Genomic DNA, 23,249 nt, shown 5'->3' with positions numbered 1-23,249 from the left:
TCCACATAGCATCACATGGGTGCCCATCTTAGGGTGTTTCCATTTGCTCTTCTGGTCTTGACATATTCCATCCCCATTTATCCAGAGAGCTCACTCTTTCATCTTCAGGTCTCTGTTCAAATGTCTCATCATCAGAGCAGCCTGGGCTGATATTCCTATAAAAAGCACTTATTCCTCCTGCACTTCCTGTTCTCTTTACTCTGTTTTAATTGTCTCCACAGCACTCACCATAATGAACTTATGTGTTTACATTTCTGTTTATTGATTGTTTGTCTCTCTTCTTTAGAATGGAAAATTCAGAAGGGACTTGTTTTGTTTCTGATAAATATACCTGGAACAAGGCCTGTCCCTTGATGGACACTCAAAATGTCCTGGTTGAATGAATGCGTGAATGAATATGTGTTGCATGAAAGCCTTATTATTTTTCAGTATGGAATAGATTCTTCAAGGAAATAATTCACATCCCTAGCCTGTATTCTCCAATTATCATTCTCAAGAACCCACTTGGTACATGGTAGTTATTGTTTTGGGATGCTTGGTTGGCATTCTTCAATGTCATCCTTTCACCTAATCTCACTTGGTAGGAGACTCTCCGCCCCCAGGGGTGGGCACACACTCTAGGCAAGACCAACTGGAATTAGAATGCTTGGTCAGAGATGAGCTGTTGACCTACCCTTGGCCAATCCATGACTTCCTTTGGATCATTCTCATCGGAGCTGGTGGAGGGAAAGTAGTCCATTGACTTGTGTCACATCATTCAGCTAGAAGGCCAAGAATTAAGGGTTCAGTGTGTGTGTGTGTGTGTGTGTGTGTGTGTATACATGCACTGCACACATGCACGCTGCCTACATACCTGTTTTCCCAGGCAGAGAAAATTATGGACTGATGGAAAGGCAGTTCCAGTAGCTTGGAACCCAATTTCCAGAGCACCACTGCTTCCCACAAGTCTTGCTCTTTCTTCAACCCACAAGCTCCACCAGCATTCTTCAACCCACTCCCTCTGCTTTACCAAATGCTAGCTGGGTTCCTGTCACAATGAAAACTCCTCACTAATAGGATACATTGGTGCTGGGCTGGTGACTGAGGATGCAGTGATGACCTGGAAACTCCCCTTGTCCTCAAGAAGGGAAAATGACCATACTGTACAGTATAAATACTTGTATCAGGCAGGGACTTGCCAGAATTCAGAGTTATGGCACATCCCTCATGACTTTGGTCATCTTCCATAAGTTTTTGTGGTGATTTTATATTCAAAGTAACCTAAGTATCCAAAATAATATCTCCATGATCAAATAGATATATACTGAGCATCTACCATGTGCAAGGCTCACCATAAGTGCTATGATACAGACCTGTAGAGAATTATAACTGGAGTATGTTACACTTCTAAAAAATAATAAGGAATACATGATAAGTATAAAATGAAGTCATAAAACATTGCATTCCTTCCTAGCTCTGTTTCTTTTTAGAAGAGTAGCATCATGATTAGGAGCCTGGGCTTCAAAATCCCAACTCTGTTATGACCCATATGATTGGAGGGCAAAGACACTTAATGTATGTACATGCACATTAAGAGAATTAATACTTTCTATATAAACTGGATAATATAACTATTTTACAGGGTTGTTGGGAAGCTTCAATGAATTGAGAAGTCCTTAATAAGTATTAGCAAAGACCTCAATAAGTATTAGTAAACACTATTATGTCTAAATTGTATACATTATAAATTCCTCAAAAGCAGGAATGCTTGCATTATTTGTAGCTGTGCTAACATGTACAGACCCCTTGAGATTTTTCTACTTGCTTGGCTCAGCAGTATTAATTTATTAGCAGATGCAAGCATTGTCTTGCTTGCTGGTTTCTCCATCTGCTCTAAATTTAGTACTAAGTAAAGACAGTTGTGGGGGTGGAGGGAATTTTAGAGATCTGTGGTCCAAATCTAATGGTTTTTTTTTTTTCTGTTTTGTTCAAAAGCTGTAATTCAGAGAGATTTTTGAAGCATCTGCTGAAGAGCATTTTTAGTCATGTTTTGCAGAAATTTGTAGCATCTATTTAGATTGTTATGTGCTTCCCTACTTTGAATCTTCAACCGTTTGCATATAGTAGTATCCTAATGTTACAAATTTGCTGTTGCTGAATATGTAGGCTTGCACAATTCTTAACTTATGATGTATGGATATTGATTAACTGGTTTATAAGAAGCATTTCTTTCCTTCTTTCTTTTTGTAGGGATTGAATCCAGGGACATTCTATTACTGAGTCACATCCTCAGCCAGTTTTAAATTTTGTTTTGAGATAGGGTCTCACTAAGTTTGCCCAGGTTGGCCTTGAACTTGCCATCTTCCTGCTTCAGCCTCCCAAGTTGCTGGGATTACAGGTGTGAGTTTCCATGCCTGGCTCTACTTTTTCAATCTTGGTAAGTAGGAAAGACACAATACTATAGTCCCAGGCTTGAATAAAGATGTCTAGGACTAGGGCATTATAATTTCACCTTACATTCTTTTTTTTTTTTATTAATTTTTTTTTTATATTTATTTTTTAGCTTTTGGCTGACACAACATCTTTGTTTGTATGTGGTGCTGAGGATCGAACCCGGGCCGCACGCATGCCAGAGGAGCGCGCTACCGCTTGAGCCACATCCCCAGCCCATCACCTTACATTCTTATAGTACATAATAACAACTTACATTTATGTACTTTGTTTAATTTTTACAACCACTCAGTCAGTTAAATAGGCAGGGGAATATCACAAATTCCATTTTAAAGATGAAGAAATTAGAAGCAATAGGTATTAACTGACCTGTGTACATTTATTAAATTGTGATAAATTGTAAATTGTGATAAATCATGATAAACCTGATATATTCATGTGTCCTGATTAGTCGCCAAGTGTCCTTTCCATTTTATTTGCAGAGGGAAATAATAGGAATTTCCATTTACTTTTACCAAGTTTTACAGCCCAAATCAAGAAAGAACTTGTAGTACTTACAAATGGTGGTCTTAGCAAAGACCGCCTTTAGTAAAGTCTATGGTAAATCCCACCTTGTATGTGCTATAGGCCCATCTTCCTGGAAATGAGGATTTACACCAGGCAAATCTTTTAGATAATAGTGTATGATTACCTGCATCTTCTAGAGCTCAGAAACTTTAGAAATGAAAGACAGGCAAGAATCATCAATGAAGTAACTGGAAGTTACTAGAAGTAAGTGGGGGAGAATCTTCTAATTAATACTCAACCTTTTTACTATTCACTTCAAGCTAAAGATGCCTATAACCCCCCACAAAATGTAAAACTGAAGGTATTTTGTAGAACAAAACCTTGAACAAAAGCAATCATATGGGTTTTGCAGCATTTGTTTTCACTGGAAGAGAATTTCAGAATTTCTTGTCATCAAATAGATGTAAAGGAGTAGGAATCAGAAGAAGAAAGAGGGGCTGGGAATGTAGCTTAGGGCTAGAGCATGAACCTAGCTGCACAAGGTCCCTGTTTTGATCCTCAGCAGCATAAAAGAAGGAGGAGTAGAAGGTAGTGAAGGAGGAAGAGAAGAAGTCAGCCTGAACATGCAGTTGCTGGAAAGTGTATGTGGTTGAGCCAGAAAGAGTTCTGTAAAGGCACTAGAATGAGTGGCAGACACCAAAGACTAAAATCTCCACACAATTTGTATATAAATTCTGATAAGACTAGGGTACACTAGCACAGTCAAGGACGAAGTGGTTGATGTTGGACACAGAAGTAGGTGGAGAGAAAGGCAGACTAGGTGAAGTCTTTATATTTCAAGGAACTAAGAACCAGTTCAATGAACATGAATGATAGCAGGGTTTATTGATTTCTCATAGGTCAAAAGAATAGGGATAGTATCAGTAACACATGCAACTGGGTCCAGAAGATCAAAGGACTAAGGTTTTTCCTCTCTCTCTCTCTCTAACATTCAACTCTGCTTCTCTCTGTTTATTATCTATCTTCTTTCCCACTGCAGATTTGCTTTCTCCATCTAGTCAGAGAAGATCACTGCCAGGCACAGCAGACAGTCCTAGCATGGTATCTTTGAGTCTTCAACCAAATTCCAGCCCAAAGAAACAACACTCATCTCTTCTGACTTTCAGATATAAATTCCCAGAAAAGGCTTGTGATTGGCCAATGTGAGCCATAGGTTCATATGTTGACCAGGTTCACGCTCCAGGGCAATGGAGTGCCAGGGTGGCCAATCACATCTCCACACTTGTAGCCAAAACAGATGGAGGTCTGTTATCAGAAAAGCAGTGGTGCAGAATTTGGCTGGGGTTATAAAACAGGTGACTGTACTCCCAACTCAGACCTATGGGTTCAGAATTTACAGGGGAGAGGGATGAAAATGCTTATATGCAATAATGAACCCCAGGTATATTAGTTTTCTATTGCTACCATCACAAATTACAACAAACTTAGTGACTTAAAACATGAAAGCCAGGTATGGTAACACACGACTGTAATCCCAGTGGCTTGGGAGGTTGAGGCAAGAGGATCATAAATTCAAAGCCAGCTTTAGCAACTTAGTGAGGCCCTAAGCAACTCAGTGAGACCCTGTCTCCAATAAAATACAAAAAGGGGAAAAGGGGGGGCGCTGGGAGCTAGGATTGTGGCTCAGTGGTAGAGTGCTTGCCTGTCACATGTGAGGCACTGGGTTCGATCCTTGGCACCATGTAAAAAATAAATAAATAGATAATAAAAAGGTACTGTGTTCATTAAAATTTTTAAGGGGGGTGGGCGCTAGGCATGTGACTCAGTGGTTGAGTTCCCCTGTATTCAATTTCCAGTACCCCTCCAAATAAAACCCAAAACCCCAAAATCATGAATTTATTATCTTATTGTTCTGGAGATTAGAAATCCAAAAGTAGTTTCACTGTCCTAAAGTCAACTTGCTGACAGGGCTGCTTTCCTCTTTAGAGGTACAATTTCTTTGTCTTTTTCAGCTTCCAGTGGCTGCCTGTATTCCTTGGCTTATGGTCCCTTCCTCCATCTTTGAAGTATATCATATCAATCTCTGCTTTCATCACCATATCAAGTCCTTCTCTGACTCTGACTCATCCTGTGTCCTTTTTATAAGAAGTGTTTTAGAGCTACCCAGTCCCAGCACATAAAAACTGTTGCCAGGTACTGAGATCAAAGAAAGAGGCAGACAGTTCCAGAATTGTACAGAGTGCAATATACTGGGGACTTATTGACAGAAGTGTGGTATTCAGTGGCAGCAAGATCAGTTAATTCCTATGCCTTGGGTCAAAAGGAGGGAGCTTCTAGAGACTGGGTATGGTAGCACACACCTCTAATCCTAGCAACTCAGAAGGCAGAGGCAGGAGGATAGTAAGTTTGAGGCCAGCCTGGGCAACTCATTGAGACCCTAATAAAAAAAAAAAAAGCTGGGAATGTAGTTCAGTAGTAGAGCATTCCTGGTTTCAGTACTGCATATAAATAAGCAGATAGATAGATAGATAGATAGATAGATAGATAGATAGATAGATAAAAGGAGGGGGCTTCTAAAGTCATCAGGATAAAAGCACATTTAAGTCAGAATGTACTTGGTTTATTTCAAGCTAATATCAAAGATGTCAGGCACATTCCTGGCACTGATGGTGCCAGGGTACAAGTGTAAAGTTCCACTTGCCATTCTAGTGGTATTTTTTGTTTGTTTGTTTGTTTGTTTTTTTAATATTTATTTATTTATTAGTTCTTGGCGGACACAACATCTTTGTATGTGGTGCTGAGGATCGAACCTGGGCCGTACACATGCCAGGCGAGCGCGCTACCGCTTGAGCCACATCTCCAGCCCCGTGGTATGTTTTTTTATAGTACTGGGAAACTGGGGGGAAATAGACTAAAGTTACACAGAGGCAATCATGGTGGTTAGGCATCAAGATGGCTGCAGTGGGTCAAGCTGAACCCCTATGTTCCATCCCTTGTATCTGACTCTTAAAATCCATGTGCTTCCTTTTCTGTGATGTGCCGTGAGCCTGCAAGGGGTTTCAGCGTGAGGCCATTTGTCTGGCTTGTAGGGTCCACATGGGAGTGAAAAGAGAGGACAGCTACACAAATGAAAATAGCAACCAGTTTTTCCCACCAGGAGATCCAGGAACTAAACAGGCCTCATATGTCCCCTATAGAAAGGGCAGGATCAGATAAGGAGTTACTTTGAGTTTTTATATGTGACATAAATCAAATATATTAGCATTGGTCTCAAGTTTATGAATACATTATTCAGTTTTGATAAAAGCATAGGTTTCAGAGAAAATGGCAAAAACAGCAAAAAGGCTGCAGCTAGAGATGGAATAATAAATGTTTATTAGGGCCTTGTAAAGGTCCATCTGCACCATCCAGCAAGATAAATCCTAGTGTCATCGTCTCTGTTAGACCACACGGTGGCAGCAGCTGGGGGCTGATGTGGTGGAGCATATTTACATGTTGGCCAATGATATGGCCAACATCCACAAGTGATTTCTAAAACTGTCAGCCAATGGCATGACAGACCAAGAGGCTGGCTGTAATGCCCTGAGGTATTTTCTTTAGTCCACAGACGTGACCCTTCTACCTTGGTCCCCATTGATCCTGTTGGACCCTTGGTTAAGTTGTCCAGGCTGGACTCAAACTTGTGATCCTCTTGCCTTTCCTTTCTTGAGTTGCTGGGATTACAGGCATATGCCATTATACCCATTTTCTCAAAAGCTTTGACAGTAGCAGTTTGGTTAGCTCTCTTGCTAGGAAAGGCTTGCATAAGGCCAGGAACTCCGCCTACATATGTCAAAGCATATTGATGTTCTTTACTGTTTGGCAAAGGGTCAATATCAATACAGTCACTCTGGAGGAGTAAAAACACAGATGCCATCAACCAAGGCACTATGTTTTTGAGGCATTCCTGTCTCCTAAACTATGTTCCATCCTACTTTAACACTTTCATGTTTACTCTTTCCATATACCTATAGGGTTAGGTCCTCCGTCAGGGCATACAACTTAGTCAAAGCATCTGCCTCCATATTTCTAGGGGTGAGGTCTTAACATAAGCCAGTACAAAATATTCTGTCAAATGTTCTTAATAAGGGGATGGATCTGTAGCTCAGTGGTAGAGTGCTTGCCTAGCTTGTGTGAGGCCCTGGGTTTGACACCTCAGCTCCACATAAAGATACATAAATAAAATAAAGGTGTTGTATTTATCTACAACTACAAATAAATATTTTTAAAAAATGTTCTCAGTAATGCCAATATAATTACTCATTGCTTTATTCTTTTCTACACACTAACACTCACTGAATAACAATATCAAAACTCTACCAATGATATTATAAAAAGTTTTATATACATATGTATATATATGTATACACACATACATATATATATATATATATGAGAGACACATATATGTATATGTGTATTACCATTCTTTTGTTCTTGGGTATGTCTCACTAGAATTGTAGAGTTGAATTATTTGTTTTAAAGTCATTTGGAATAGCACCTCTCTATGTACCGCCAATGTGATATGGAGTTTTCACTTATTTCATTTTGTTCTATTTATTTATTTAGTTAGTTGTTTTGATATTGGGGATTGAAGTCAGGGCCTGTAGCATAATTTTAACTTTTCAGGGATTGCTTTTCAATTTCAATTTAATTTTTTTGTGTGTGTGTGGGGTGGGTACTCAGGGGTACTCAACCACTCAGCCACATCCCCAGCTCTATTTTGTATTTTATTTAGAGACAGGGTCTCACTGAGTTGCTTAGCACCTTGCCATTGCTGAGGCTGGTTTTGAACTCACAATCCTCCTGTCTCAGCCTCCTGAGCCGCTGGGATTACAGGTGTGAGCCACTGCGCCTGGCTCAATTTAATTTTAATTTATCATAATGTAAAATATTTACATAATGTAATACAAAATACATAATTACAAAATATTTATGTAATGTAAAATCTGTAAAACAAAGTACATTCAGAGAACTGTCCCTGTCCCATTCCTTTCCACAAGATTTTTTTTTTAATTTTATGGGTTTAATCTCCCATTATTTTTTAATGTTATGATTTTAAGTTACTTAATGGTTATTCTTCTCTTCAATATTTGTTTTTCCTTGTGCCATTTAGTTATTTTTAACTTTGTCAACTATGTATCCCTATCATCTAGTTTTTGAATACACAAGCATACAGTAGTTTATAATTTTTTAAATGACAATTTTGTCTGTAAATTATTTTTTATTTTGCATTGTTTACTTGTATACATTTTCCTACTTTTTTTTTTTTTTGGTTTGTTTTTGATCTGTCTTATCAGAGGCTGGTCAGTTTTAGTAGTCTTTGCAACAAACATCTTCTGTTTTTTTTTTTTTCTTTTTAAACATGGTGTCATTTTTAAAAATACATTTATTGTGTTTATTTATTTATTTTTATGTGATGCTCGGGATCAAATCCAGTGTCTCATGCATGCTAGGCAAGCATTCTACCACTGAGCCACAATCCCAGCACCCCATCTTCTGATTTTGTTTTTCCTTTTTATTTATTTATTTTTGAGATGGAGGTCTCACTATGTTGTTAGCTGGGCTCAAACTCAAGGTCCTCCTGCCTCAGTCTCCTGAGTAGCTGGGATTACAAGAGTGTGTTACCACTCTTGGCTGTACTTCTTTATTGCTTTTCTCTCCCCTACCCTAGTACCTTATATCATTGATTTTTTTTTTCCTTCTTTATTTTTTACTTCCCGTTTACTTCTTTGGGATGTTTGCACTGACCACTTGGCTCATTTGACTTGAGAGATTTTTATTTGATAAATAAACAAATGCAATGCTATAAATCTCCTTTATATACAAACTTAAATACACTTTGACACATGAAGATTTCATTGTAAGAATGTATTTATTATAATTTCTTTATTTCAGTATTAAGTGGTAGTTTTTTTTACATTTCCAAACGTTTTTGAATTTTAAGCTATTCTTTAAAATTTTTTTTTACAGTTGCCTATTTGTTGTTTTTCAAAACAAAACAAAAGGAGAAAAACATTCAAAGTTTTTAATTTTTCTATTGGTTTTCAAATTTACTGCATGTGGTCAGAAAATATGGGCTATATGATATTAAGACTTTGGGATTTTTTGAGATAAATGACTAATATAAGACTGATCTTGGGATTCCACCTCTTGGGTCCCCTTCTTCCTCCGGGAGAAGTCTTTTCTGCTGTCCTTTAATAAACTTCTAATTTCTACTCTGGAAAAAAAAAAAAAAGACTGATCTTTGTGATTATTCCATGTGTTCTTGAACAAGAGAAATATTCTTCATTTGAACCACCCTGGCAAGCAGTATGGAAATTCCTCAGAAAACATGACCCAGTTATCCCACTCCTCAGTTTATACCCAAAGGATTTAAAATCTGCACACTAGGGGCTGGGGTTGTCGCTCAGCGGTAGAGCGCCCGCCTAGCATGCACGAGGCACTGGGTTCGATCCTCAGCACCACATAAATGTAAAATAAAGATATTGTGTCTATCTAAAACTTAAAAATAAATAAATATTTTAAAAAAATAAAAAAATAAATAAAATCTGCACACTATAGTGACTAAGTCACATCCATGCTTATAGCAGCTCAATTTTCAACAGCTAAACTATGCAGCCAGCCTAGGTCCCCATCAACAGATAAATGGATAAAGAAAATGTGGTATATATACACAATGTAATATTACTCAGCCATAAAAAAGAATGAAATTATGGCATTTGCCAGTAAATGGATGGAACTGGAGAATATCATGTTAAGTGAAATAACCCATCCCCTAAAACCAAAGACCAAAATGTTTTCTCTGATATATGGATACTAACTTTACAATAAGGGTGGGGTGGGGATGTTAGGAAAGAATAGAAGAACTTTGGATTAGACAAAAGAGAATGAAAGGAAGGGAGGGGGAATGGGAATAGAAAAGGTAGTAGAATGAATCAGACATTACTTTCCTATCTTCATGTATGAACACACAACCAAAATAATTCCACATCATGTACAACCAGAAGAATGAAAAGTTATACTCCATATATGTATAATATGTCAAAATACATTCTACTGTCATGTATAACTAATAAGAACAACAACAGCAACAAAACCAAAGGTCTTTTAAATTTAAAAATTATATTTTCTCAGAATGAAACAAACAAACAAACAAACAAACCTATTAGACTGAACTTACCAAAAGAGTCATTCAAAACCATTTTATCTTCACTTTTAAAAACTGATCTGTTAGTTTCTAAGGGAGTTTATTAATTTCTCCAATTACACTTGTTGGTTTTTCTATCGGTGCTTTATATGTTTTGAAGCTCTATTATTGGGTGGATATAGTTCATAATCTGTAATATATATAAAGTTTTCTTTGTCCCTTATGATGTTTTCTACCTTAAGGTCTATTTTGCTCTCACCTCCTCCCCGGCTCCTTCTCTCTTGACCTGCCCTCACCGTGTTGTCCTTTTTCCTGGTTTGTGAATACACTGAGCTTATTTCTACTTCAGGATCTTTACATCTGCTCTTCCCAGATTTGTGCATAGCTCACTCCTTTACATCATCCAGGCTCTTGCTCAAATGTTACCTCAGAGAACCTCCCCAATTGTCCTATATTAAATAGCACTCTACTCTTCCTCCAAATATAATAATCACTCTATGGTCTCAAAAATGGCAATAGTAGATGATTAGTTGTATTTTTCATTTGGTTACATGCTTATCATATGTATTGCCCACTAGAATGGAAGCTCTTTATAGGTAGGGCATTTGCCTCATATGCACTGTCCCCATCTAGGGTAGTGTCTGGAAAACAGTAGACACTCAATACATTTTTGTTGGGAGTGTTATTTAACCCCTGGGGAAAATAAATTAACTCGTGTTGCGATACCCACTTATACAGATGAAGTCACTGAATCTGAGCTAGGGTCAGTAACTTGCCCAGGAGTACACAGCAATGGAGCAAGGATTTGAGTGGCTTCGTCCATTGGACTTCAAAGCCTATGTGTAACCTTAGCCTCTGCACTACTGTCTTCTAATGAAGTAGAATACAAACAGATAAGACAGTGCAGAATCAAGGGCCTGAGGAGTGGCTTGTGGTTGTTTGGGTGAGATCAGTGGAAGGAGTCATCGGTAGGAGGAGAGCTGGGCCTCATGGATGAATGAGACTTGGACAGATGGAGGAGGGTGGAAAGGCAATTCTCCTCTCCCCCCAAGCTTGGGCCTGTGATTGTCCTCTGTGGCTTTGGCCTTGGCTAAAGATTCCCATCTGGATTTTCCCCTCAGGAGAGCAGTGAGGATGGAGAGTAGGCTGTAGGGGCAGGACTCCTAAACCCACATTCCCGGATCTTTGTGTCAAACCCTCCAACCAAGAATATTTTCCAAGGAGGCTGGACTGTGGTTCAGACTGGAATCCAACCTTGCATTTTAACTGATATAGCCTCTGTTAAGTTCAGACCAATTTCACAACTCCTTGGTGATGTCAATTATCTGTGTGCTGGGAAAGGGGGCTTTTGACCGGGGCATTTCTCTTAAAGAGGTTCAGTGTTACTGTTAAACCAGGTGGGAGGTGACCTGGGAATCAGCCTCCCTGAAATGGAGAGAGGAAAATAGCCACAGTCAGTGGCCTTGGAGTGGAGGTGGGGACTGGGGGTATGTTGTTCTCATTTCTTCCCTAGGCCCCAGCTCTTCTCAGAACCTGGCTCCCTTGGATGGTGCAGGCGATGGCAGCATAGAGGGAAGGAAGTGTGGGGACAAGTTCAAAGGCAGCAGCTGGTGAAGCTGGTCAGAAGTGCCAGGGAAGTGAAAGTCAGCCACGGAGAGGAAAGGGGAAGAAGCAAAAGCAGATAGGCAGCAGCTGTGGAGAGAAAGGGACAGAGGATCTCAGAGAGGTCAGTGTCCTGGGGGCTCAGGGAGGTGAGGGTTCTGCAAGCCACCTTTTCTTGAGGACTCTTAAAACCACCCATCACCCTTCCTGCAGTGCCTGCTGAGGAGGTGAGATGTAGAAGCTTGCTTGGATGCTCTCAGTATCCATCTCTCTTGAGTGCCTGTCTGCTGGGCCCAATTTCCACTGCTAAAGTGTGGCCCTGGATTATCCCTGGATCTTTAAAAAAAATGTGATTGTGATTTTGGTCCTAAGTTAAGTTAATTATTTTCCTCAGGTTTATCTCCCAAGAATAACATTTTAAAAATATGAAAACAGCCTGGCGGGGTGATACACGCCTGTATTTCCAGCTACTTGGGAAGCTAAGGAAGGAGGGTCACAAGCTTCAGGCCAACCTCAGCAATTTAGCAAGAACCTGTCTTAAAATATAATTTAAGGGCTGGGGTTGTGGCTCAGTGGTACCGTGCTTGCCTAGCATGTGTGGAGGTACTGGGTTCGATTCTCAGCACTGGATATAAATAAATAAAAAATAAAGGTCCGTTGACAACTAAAAAAATATTTTAAAAGGAGCTGGGGGTGTAGCTCAGTGGTAGAGCTCCCCTGGGTTCAATACCCACTGCTGCCAAAAAAAAAAAAAAAAAAAGGAATTCAGCAGTGTTATGATAGTTTCCCCCTGAAAGTTGAAAACAAAAGAGATGCAAGACAAATCCCCATTAGAAGAATCTTTTAATCACTAACGTGATTCTGTTGCACAATTGCCAACTTTTAATTTTGTGTTGTTGTTCTTGATGAACTTGTCATTTCAGCACTCCCTGCGTGCAATGTTCTCTCTTGTGACTGCTATTTGCCAGGTTCACTCGTTGGGCTAAAAACTGCTTGGAGACTGATTTGGAGACTCCTGGGGGAAGGGAAAGACTGGCTGAATTATAACTGGTTCAATTAATGTTTGTCACCATCCGGTTCTGATTCTAAATTATGCACCTGGTGGGCTCACTCTGCATGTTTATAGAATGATAGAGCATATGAAAAAAGAAAGCTCAGGGCTGGGGTTGTAGCTTAATGGTAGAGCACTTGCCTAGCACTGTGAGGCCTTGGATTCAATTCTCAGCATCACATAATAATAAATAAAAAAAATAAACCATCTGTAACTAAAAAAAAAGAAAGCTCAATTTATCATCAAAAAGCATCTTAAGTGGAGTGTCTCCTGTATCATTCAATTTCCTTTCCTTCATTTCCCTCCCCAATACATTTTGTATTTTAAGCCCTACAGGTATAGGCCATAGTCTAGAGCCTTGCCTCTGGAACCACACGGTCCGGGGACCAGCAACATTGTCCTCATTCAAGGAGCTTGTTAGGAATATAGACTCTCCAGTCTTAATGACCTCCCATTCACTGCATCAGAACCCACCTTTCAACAAGATTCCCAAGCGATTTGTGTGCATGTTAAAGTTGGAGAAATGCTGCTCTGAAGCACCTGTCAGGAGGCCCTCTGAGGCCCTGGCTTCATGCTACAGTTATTTGGGGTACAGAGTAGAAGGCTGGAGCTGTGCAGAGTTCATTTCCAGCTCTGGGGCTGGGGATGTGGCTGAATGGAAGAGTGTGGGCTTTGCAGGAGTCCTTGGTTTGATTACCCTAAAAAGTGACCTAAATTTTTTTTTTAAGTTGAAACTTAAAGTTTGCAAGAATAGTACAACTTCTGTATACCCTTAACCTTGATTCATCATTTATTAACATTTGCCACACATGGTTTAACATTTTCTCTCTCCGCCTCCATCAATATTATTATTGGACTATTTGGAGAGCCAGTTGCCTACACTGGTATGACTTTACACTCAAAACCCCAATGTGTACTTCCTAAGAACAGGACATTCTGTGACAACCACACCACCCAGTAAGAGCCAGAGGAGGCAAGGAAGGTCTCTATGGGGTGCTTTGATTCTGCACCTGAGGAGTCTTTCTTGTCTCACTGCAGTCCTGGCACTGCCTGCCACAGTTATCAAATTCATTCAATATTATAATTTAACCTATAGTCCGTTTTCCAATTTTCTCAATTGTCCCAATAATGTCCTTTACAGCAAAAAAATGTTTCCCTCAGACTCACTGCAGAATTATACAGAGCATTTAATTGTCATATCTATTTAATCTTCCTCACTCTGGAACAGTTCCTTAGTCTGTCTTTATCTTTTATGGCACTGACATTTTTGAAAATTATAGACCAGTGATAGAATGTCCCCCAATGTGGAACAAGCTACTTTTTAATCTCTTCATGGTTCAGTTTCACCACCTGTCGATTGAGAATAGTCCCTGCTTCAGGCTGGATCAAATAAGACATGTGACAGGCCTGACATATGGCAGGTGTAGGTGGCTTAAGGAGTAGCTGCCACCGATTAGGCACTTGTCAGTACCATGTGGAGTTAGTTGCACGCATCCGTCCCCTCATTCAGTCCTCACCACCCCCTGTGAGATGGGCTCTATTTTTACCATCATTTTTCCAGATGAAGAAATGGAGACTTAGAATTTTTACCAGGTTCTCATGAAATACGGACCCCAACCATGTCAGTCTGCCTACAAAGACTGTTTGTTCAGTAATCATGCTTGAATTTTTTAAAGATAAAGTCTATATATCATAGAACCCACCCTTTTAGCCATTTCAAAAGTATATAATTCAGTGTCTTTTTGTATATTCATAATATTGCATAACCATCAGCACTAGCTAATTCCAGAACATTTCCATCAACCCAAAAAAGAGACCATAGGGCTGGGGGTGTGGATCAGTGGTACAGCACTTGCCTAGCATATGTGAGGCACTGGGGTCAATCTCCAGCACCAGAGAAAGAAAGAAAGAGTGTCAGGGGGGAGACTATATCTCCCATTTCCCTACTCTCATTCTCTGACAACAACCAAGCTGTGAATCTTTTTCTATGGTTTGTATACACATACAGTGGAATACTATTGAACAATAAAAAGAAGCTGATACACACAGCATTTTGGATCTCAGAACATGCTGAGTTAAAGAATCCAGATGCGAAAGACTGCATACTGTAAGACTGCATTTTTTGTGGAATCCTAGAAAAACTCAAATCTTAGGAACAGGGAGCAAGATCAGATGATGGGGTTGGCACTGAGTGCAAAGAGACATAAGAAGCTTTTTGGGGATGATGAAGTGCTCTGAACTTGATTGTGGTGGTGGTTACATGGCATATTCATTTATTGAAATGCAATAAAATACTGAAAAAGTTTTAAATATGTAAACTATATCTCAATAAAACTCAAGATGCGCAAACATATCTGGCCCAAGTGGAGTTCAATTCATCATCATGTCTTCCCCCAAAGCTGTCTTCCTAGTCTCATCTCCCATTTCTCTGCTCCACACATTCATTCACTAAGCATTGTCTGACACTGCTGCACACAAGCCTGGTGTTAGGACCTGGAGAAGGTGAAGGAGGACCTGTCATTAGGGAGCCAGAGTCTGGAGCAGGAGGAAGGGTAGCCAACTCTCATAAACATCAGCCATTCCTGAGGCTCTCTGAGTCTTAACAAAGAGGAATAAGAATATGTGTTGCCCTAGGCCAGCCTCAACAACTTACAGAGGCCCAAGCAACTTGTCTCCAAAATTAAAAAGGGCTGGAAGTGTGCCTCAGTGGTTAAGTCCTCCTGGGTTCAAGCATCAGTATCCCCCGCTCCCCCCAAGAAAGAATATGTATTGCAGACAGTCTGGAACTTTGAATTTCAAGTTTGAATCAAGTTTCCATCAATTTTTTTAAAAAGGTAATGCACTTACATGGTTTAAAAAGAAATTATACAGTGAAAAAAATTTTCTTATCCCTTCTCTATCGGCCCAGTTCTTATCCCACTTTGTACAACTATAGTTGTTATAAATAAATATTATTTCTCCTCCTTTTAAATACAAACATAGCATAATATCTGCATTATTCTTGGACTCTACTCTTTCAGTTGGTAGTAAAACCTTAAAGGTCCATCAACAGCTAAAAAAAAAAATTAAAAAAAAAGACTTTTCCATATGGTAACAGAGAACATCTTTATCTTATGTAGTTTTCTGTTTATAGATATGTCATATTCAAGTATAGTTCCCTTTTTTGATAAACAGTTGAGCTTTGTGTATCTGTTATGGCAAATAATACAATGCGTCCATATCTCCAGGCTGTTTCTTTTGCCATGAAAGTTCCCACTCCATTCTCTTCTGCTGGTCAACTCCTATTTCACTTCAAGATCCAGCTGGAATGTTACTATCTCTGAAGACTTTTGAACCCCCTTGGGCCAGATTCCTTCTCTCTCTTCCCCACTCCCTTTTTACTTCTGGAAATATTCCACTCCCACATCTTCAGAAATTTTTAATTTTTTTAACATCCTTCTCTTCCCCAACTAGACTGGGAGCTGCCTAAGGACATATGCTGCAGGAGATTTTTCTCTGAATCCCTCAGAACTTGGCACCTTGTAGGCACTGGTATTGCATGAATGGAGGGACTGGGGTCCACCCAGGGGTGTGGAACTGCAGCATCCTTCACTGTCCTTGGCCTCCCAGCCTCTGTGAACACTGAGGACTGATGCAGGACAAAGGTGGGCTGGGATTTTCCCTCCCCACCCACCTAATTCCTTCCTTCCTGGTCCACCCCTTTCCCCCCTTGGGATTCTGTCCACAGCTGCCTTGCAGCCTCTGCTGGATCTGGCTGGATCATAGCAGCTCTTATAGCTTTTTTAAAAAAGAATAAAAATAAAAATAAAAATGGAGACCTAGCTCCACCCATGTTCTCTCTTCATCAGATCTGTGGCCTCTAAAGTTAAGAAGACAAATAGCTTCATGGTCAAATGTACATCAAAGTTATTCTCAAATATTACTTCTACATGTCAAGCCAAAGGTGATGACAGTTTATTACTTTGCTTTTAGGACTGTGGGAAAAACTCTGAAGCGTTTAGTTAATCAGTGTTATGTGTTAACATTAAAATATCATGAGTGCCTGAAGCTGCCAATGGCTAGGTGGTTTCCACAGAATATTTCCTTTTAGTCATGCCTAGATGGGCAGGGCTGGAGATGGGAACTCTTCAACCCTTGGGATGAAGAAGTTAATGCCAGGCATTCCCCTCACCCTGGGAAAGAAAGCTCCTACTCCTGGGAGGTGGAGCCTCTAAAGAAAACAAAGGAAAAGAAAGCTTTTGAGCCTCTGCCTGTCCAGGTCAGAGAGCATGTGGGAATCCAGATGTTCCATTTGGACAAGCCCCAGGACAGAAGGTAGTTTGAGGCTCACTTCCAGTGCTTTGGATTGTGGTCTGCAACGTTTCTTGCTTGCGTTCCTCCTAAAAGAAATCTGAAAAACTTTGTTTCTTCTTGGACCTTTAAAGGTTACATCTAAAATGTTTCATCATAGGTTTAAATAATGGCAAGCTATTGTTATTTCTGTCTTAATCTAAGTATTGGCATTTAAAAATAAGATTGTTACATCATTCTTTAGGTGTATCCAAGGGATTCTAAGTATCCTAATGCATCTATCATCCACTTAAAAAATACATGAACAAGCTGTTCTTTAAAAGAAATTTCATATCACTGTTTCATCCCTTATCTTGTATTTTCATTACACTTGTCCCTGAGTATGTTAGTATAATATTTTAAGCTGGAATGTTTTTTATTGATTAGCCTATCATATTTCTCCACAAAATTCTTTTTTTAAAATGGAGTCTCTTAAGCTTAAGAAACCCATCTTGGTTGTATAATTAATATAAAAATTCCTAACCGACCTAAATCATATAAAATATTAAAAATTTTGATATATTGTTAAAATTAAAAGTATAGAGTATCTTTGCCCAAGTGTAATAGTATCCAGTCAACTCTACTCCTAGTTTTAATTTTTATAGATAGAAGTATAAAAACAGTCTTCATTCATTCCACAGATATTTATTGAGGACCTCCTATATGTCAATAGTTACTCTAGGCACTTGGGATACATTAGTAAACACTACAGATGAATCCCTTCCTAGAGCCTATATTCGAGCGTGCAGGAGTGGTAGGCAATAATAAACAAGTTCCATGGGAAAAGAGAGAGCTAGGTAAGGCAGATTTGTGGCACAGAGTGAGAGTTATGAGTTGTGATTTTCAGAAGGTCATGATGGATCACATTGAAAGGTGGACTTTTTACCAAAGGAGGCAAGGAGTTAGCAGTGAAGGTTTCTGGGAGAAATGTGTACCAGAGGGCCATGGAAACATATGTGGCATCCTCCCGTGTCAAAAAAGGAGGTCAGAAAGTCTGGAGCAGAGTGAGAGGAGAGGAGAATAGGACTGGACAGGTAATGATCTGGGTAAGGTGGTGGTGCTGATCTTACAGAAACTTTTGAACTATAGTAAAGAAGTTGATTCCTACTCTGAATGAAATAAGCAGCATTTAATGCAGGGATGACTTGTATTTTCAGAGGGTCATTCAAGCTATTAGATTGAGAGGGGGCAAGCACAGAACAGGGAAAACTTTGAGAGGACTAATCCAGGTATGAGATGATAGTAGCTGAGACCAGGAGGTAGCAGGGAAGGGGTGAAGGATGCTCAGATTTGGAACAAAATGTGGAATGTAGGAGAAAGAGGGATGATTTTAGGGGTAAGATTTTAGGGGTCCTAGTTTGAGCCACTTGAAGGATGGGGTTGTCATCAACTGAGATAGAAAAGCTGGTGGATTGAAAAGGTTCGAGAGAATATTGTTCAGTTTGTGATATGTTAAGTATTGGAAACACAGTACACTGCTGGATATCAGAGTCTGGGGTGTGGGTAGGTTGGAGCTGGATATAAAAATTTGGGAGTTGTAATCATAATGATGATAATGTTACCGCTGTTGACTGGTGAGTCCTTGCTTCCCCAATGTTGAAGAATAACACCAGAGAAGCACGCTGAGGCAAGGTCAGAGTAGAAATTAGAAGTTTATTAAAGGGCAGCAGAAAAGACTTCTCCCGGAGGAAGAAGGGGACCCAAGAGGTGGAATCTGTGGAAGTGCGGTTGTCTCTCCATTTTATAATTTTCGGTGATGGAAGGTAGGTGGGAAGGCCCGAGGGATGGGACACAGGTGGGCCAAAGAAGTAATCTGGGCAGGAAGGACTTCATTAACACTTCTTTGGGATGGGCTGTCTTCAAATCTGCTGGGGCTGTTCATTAACATTTCTTTGGGATGGGCTATCTTTAAATCTGTTGGGGGCTGTTTCCTGGACTTCATTAACATTCCAGGAGTTGCTCAACTTTTCCGGGAATTCATTCTCAGCATGGCCTCCATTTTAGATTTCACTCGATATTACACCCGATTTACCTAACTACACTGACTACCTAATTTTAAATCTGGCTTCAATAACATATATCTTAGATGGCACTGGAAGTCAGGTGTCTAGAGGAGATCACTAAGGAAGTAGGTATAGATTAAAAAAGACAAGACCAAGGAATGAGTCTTGGGTCACTCACTATAAGACTAAGGGGTGTGAGAGAAAAGGAAAGGGAAGGATGTATCAGGGAGGAGGAAAACCAAGATGGTGGGGGAGGGGTGAATCAAGTGATTAGTTATGTCAACTGTTAAAGACAAGTCAGTTGAGATGAGAGTTGAGACCAGGTCATTGGATTTAGCCAATATGATTTTTGTTGTTGACCTCGAAAAGAGTAATATTCATAGAATAGTAAGGAGGAAACCATGATGGAATGGGTGAAGAGATGGTGGGAGACCTACCACTTCACCTGATAACTTATGTTCCATATGTAACCTCATATGATTTTATTACATGTATGTGTGTTCTGCATGTACAAATAGTGTATGACATGTTTTTGAACTTTATATAAACAGAATCATATTGTGTGTATGTTGCTTCAGAGTAGAAGAACTAGGACAAAATATTAGAATTCCTATAGAAATTTTGTTGCAAAGGAAGCAGAGAAATGGGTAGTAGCTGACAGTGGAAATGGGACAAAGAAATTTTTTAGGACTGGAGAAATAACATTTGCAAGGTTATGGGAATGACCCAGTAGATATGGAAATAGTGTGAAGGTGATGATCTGGATTAGACAAGAAGGATTGGAACACATTTTCTTAGTGGAGGGAATGACCTTAGGTAGCACCATGGAAATTCAACTATGTAATGGAGGGGGAGGCTGAGAAGAGGCTGACATCTGGGTATGGGTGGATGTGATTGTAGAATTGTGGTAGTTTTTGTATCATTGTTTCAATGCTGTCAATGAAACAGGAAGTAAGGTTATTCTTTGAGAATGAGATGGAGGAGAGGATGTGTAGGTTAGAGGAAAGAGAAAATATGAAATCTAGAAAGAATGGAGGATGGAAGTAGGATTGCTGGATGGCACTAAGGTTCAAGGTTCATGGTGATGAAATTCAAGTGAAACAAGTCAGTATGATTGTCTTTCTCTAGCCATATTCAGATCCATGGGTGCCGGTGTGGAGTAAATCTGTGGAGAGCTGGCTTAAATCAGGATGGTGGTTCTGCCAAGCAATGAAGACACAGGGAGGAAGAAGGGGGGTTGAGGGTAGGTGTAAGAGTTATTACAATGATTGGCCAGGGATTTGAGATGGATAAGAATGACAGGCAGCAGAGGTGAAAGCTGAAGGATTATTGTACTACACAGAGTGACCCAGAAATAGGAGATGGTGATCAGAGTGTGTGATGTTTGGAACTATGGTTATGAAAAAGCTGCAGAGTTTGATAAGGCTCTCATGGCTATGACCTAGGGAGTGAGTGGCTGAGTTAGGCTAGAGGGCAAGATCCTTGGAGAAGTCGAGGAATTGAGAGACCGGGGCATTAGGAATATCAATTAAGTATACTTTATTTTATTTATTTATTTAGAGTGTGTGTGTGTGTGTGTGTGTGTGTGTGTGAGAGAGAGAGAGAGAGAGAGAGAGAGAATTTTTTTTTAAATATTTATTTTCTAGTTTTCGGCAGACACAATATCTTTGTTTGTATGTGGTGCTGAGGATCGAACCCGGGCCACATGCATGCCAGGCGAGCGCGCCACTGCTTGAGCCACATCCCCAGCCCCTTAAGTATACTTTATAACTACCCTAGGATTAGGACAGAAGTGGCACCTAGTAACTGAAAGCAGCAGATGGTGAAAAAAGGAAGGGGAATGAGGGAGGGCACTGGTAGGGGTCCTGGATAACAAGATTGTTGAGGAGCAGAGACTTACTTGACCTCTAGGCATTGGCTAAGAGGCTTAGCCAATGGTTGAAAACATTTAAATGGCTGAAAACACAGTTGCCACTATATAAGCAGTGGAAGGGGCAGCAGCTATCTCAGGGGAAAATCCAGGTTCCCTTAAGTAAAAAGGTAAAGGGAACCTGAAAGGAAACACAGTAAACTGCTGGAGAAGAGGCTGAACTTGTAGGAAATATCATTTGCATAAATAAATAGATGATGTGGTAGACAGATTTTAACATAGACCCATATGATCCCTACTTCTTAATGTTCATACCCTTGTGTGGTCCTGTCCCCTTGAGTGTAAATGAGACCCGTGATTTGCTTTGGGCCTTGTGTGCTTATGTGTACATGATTATGTTACAAAAGACTGTAACCAACCCAGGCTTAGTGACACCTGTTTATAGTCCCAGTTCAGGGTTGAGGCAGAACTTCTTGAGTCAGGGCTGGCCTGGAGATACTGTGCCTTAAATTTTTTTTTTTTTTAAACAAGTAACCAGTGTCCTGATCAGACTATCCGGTTTACTGATTCTGAAGAAGCAAACTGCTATATTGTGAGCTTCCCTACAGAGAGGACAACATAGCAAGGAACTGAAGGGGCCTCCAGGTGACAGCTGTCAAGGAACTGAGGCCCTCAAACTTGCAACCTGCAAAGAACTAAATGCTGTCAACAACTACATGAGCTTCGGAACAGATTTTTTTCCCCAGTAGAACCTTACTTTTCAGAGGCCCTACCTAAGCCTTGCCTGGACTCCACAGAAATTATGGGACAATAAATGTGTTCTTTCAAACTCTTCTATTCATGGTAATATTGTTATATGGCAGTAGATAATACAGATGGAACAGAAGACTTTCAGTGATAGCAATGTTATCCAATTTTAAAAACTCTTCTGAAGTATAATACTAAGGAATCACATACTGATGTCTTACCAAATCATTTTTAATGATCTGTCAGCTGACAGATCTTCCTTCAATTTTGTTGACAGCAAAGAATTGGAAACATTGGACTTGCAAAATAATTTAATGCCCATTCACTAAGGTGATTTACTTTCTCAGCACAGAACACCAATTTTTGAAATATCCCTTTGGATTTCCCTGGAGGTTTTACAGTCTTGGGTCACTTTAGTAATTGGTGAGGATTTTGATTTTCTTTGCTAAGGTGTGAGGACAGGTTTGAAAGATGCAGTGTCCGCAGCTGCCTTCTCAAGTTGAGCAATTTTAGAAAATAGTACCTATGATAGTGGACGATCCGGAAATGAATTCCCTTAGAGGGAACACTAGTTTGAAGACTATATGGTTTTCTGGTAAAAAAGGGAAAAGAATTCAGGCTGTGATGGAGAGGACAGAATGCGGCAGTGTGTGTGAAGAGCAGGGTGTGTGTATGTAGTTGTTTCTGGGCAACACAATCTAAGAAACGACTTAGAACTGTCTAAATTAATCTTGGAGGGACCCCGACAGAATTATTTATTGCCAGGTGAAAACAAAAGAAACAAATACCCCCCCACCCCCATATAATTCGTGTTTTCTGGAACTTTGAAAACATTTATTATTACTATTTTTTTGCGTTGCTTAGGATGATCTCAGGCCCTTGAGCATGCTAGGCAAGCGCTCTACCACTGAGCGACACCCCCAATCCTGAAATACAAAAGAAATGCATTCATCTTATGAAATTGCCAATACAGAGAAGTGTAAGATCAAAAGTAGAGTTTATGGCCTTCCCCACCCAACAGCAACCTGATTAATAGGAAGTGTAGAGGTCTCCCTGGTCGCTCCCAACAACCATCTAAATTTCGTGACACCTGGCAAGGTTTCTGAACGTGTAATTCCTTGACACTGTCCTGGGCACCTGTCGATTTTATATACCGTTGGAATTCGTGATTTGGGGCTGGTGGAAAGGGAAAGGGATGGAAGATACAGACGGTCGCCAATTTCTTCCCAAAGTAAACCGCTACGACTACCCCGAGTTAGTGCTTGGCTGTTAACGTCTCTTAAGTCCTCGCAGGTCTTCGAAACAAAACCAAACCCCAAGAGGCCGTGCTGACCGCTCACCATAAACAACTTACTGGACGCCGAGATCTCTCGCGCGGCTTGGTTTACTCTTTTGCAAAGAGATGCCACGCTCTGATGACCAACCCCTAGAGCCGCCTCTCAGTCCACCCAAACAGAGCAGCGCGCTCGGCCAGGGCGGGTCCTGAACGGGACTCTCAGCCGCTCGCGGACAGGCGCTGCT

The 23,249-nt window shown here is 40.2% G+C and overlaps 1 long non-coding RNA gene across 1 annotated transcript; it reads right to left on the bottom strand.

The window, feature by feature from the left end:
- Positions 1–12,552: 12,552 nt before the first annotated feature.
- LOC125617719 lies at positions 12,553–23,242 on the bottom strand. Its single transcript, XR_007348811.1, has 2 exons — positions 22,561–23,242; positions 12,553–12,743 (listed from the first exon to the last, which is right to left on the bottom strand). It is a non-coding gene; the product is annotated as an uncharacterized LOC125617719 (long non-coding RNA).
- Positions 23,243–23,249: the final 7 nt, after the last annotated feature.

Source organism: Marmota marmota, unplaced genomic scaffold (assembly GCF_001458135.2).
Source record: "Marmota marmota marmota unplaced genomic scaffold, marMar, whole genome shotgun sequence".
Lineage (NCBI taxonomy): Eukaryota > Metazoa > Chordata > Mammalia > Rodentia > Sciuridae > Marmota > Marmota marmota.
This window is presented reverse-complemented; position numbering and strand designations above follow the sequence as displayed.